The sequence below is a fragment of the Sinocyclocheilus anshuiensis genome, unplaced genomic scaffold (assembly GCF_001515605.1).
Source record: "Sinocyclocheilus anshuiensis isolate Anshui unplaced genomic scaffold, SAMN03320099.WGS_v1.1 scaffold912, whole genome shotgun sequence".
NCBI classification, from domain to species: Eukaryota; Metazoa; Chordata; class Actinopteri; order Cypriniformes; family Cyprinidae; genus Sinocyclocheilus; species Sinocyclocheilus anshuiensis.
This window is the reverse complement of record NW_015549618.1, coordinates 874,992-875,522: the sequence shown is the minus strand read 5'-3', so window position 1 is coordinate 875,522 and position 531 is coordinate 874,992.

Here is a 531-nt window from a genome sequence, read left to right as displayed (position 1 = left end):
CAATCAGCTTGTAACACTCCAAAGAGAAAGGAAAACTTGAAATCGCATCATATGACCCCTTTAATACATTTACACATGTATTAAATGTGCAAGGAAAATATTTCATATTTTTATGTGGTTTTTAGAGTTAAGTACATTTTTTATACCCCCCCCATATAAAAATGTTAATTTTTCATATAAAACTTTCATATATTCTAGATTCATTACATGTAAAGTAAAACATTTCAAAGTTTTTTTGTTTTAATTTTGATGATTAGAGCTTACAGCTCAAAATCCAGTATCTCAAAATATTAGAATATTTCCTAAGATCAATCAAAAAAAGGATTTGCAAAACAGAAATGTTCAAGTTGTTATGTTTAAAAGTATGTTCATTTCTGCACTCAATACTTGGTCGGGGCTCCTTTAGCACAAACTCCAGCATCAGTGAGGTGTGGCATATAAGCGATCAGCCTGTGGCACTGCTGAGGCACTATTGATCCTTCAGCTCATCTGTATTGTTGGATCGACTGTTCCTCATCTTTCTCTTGCAAA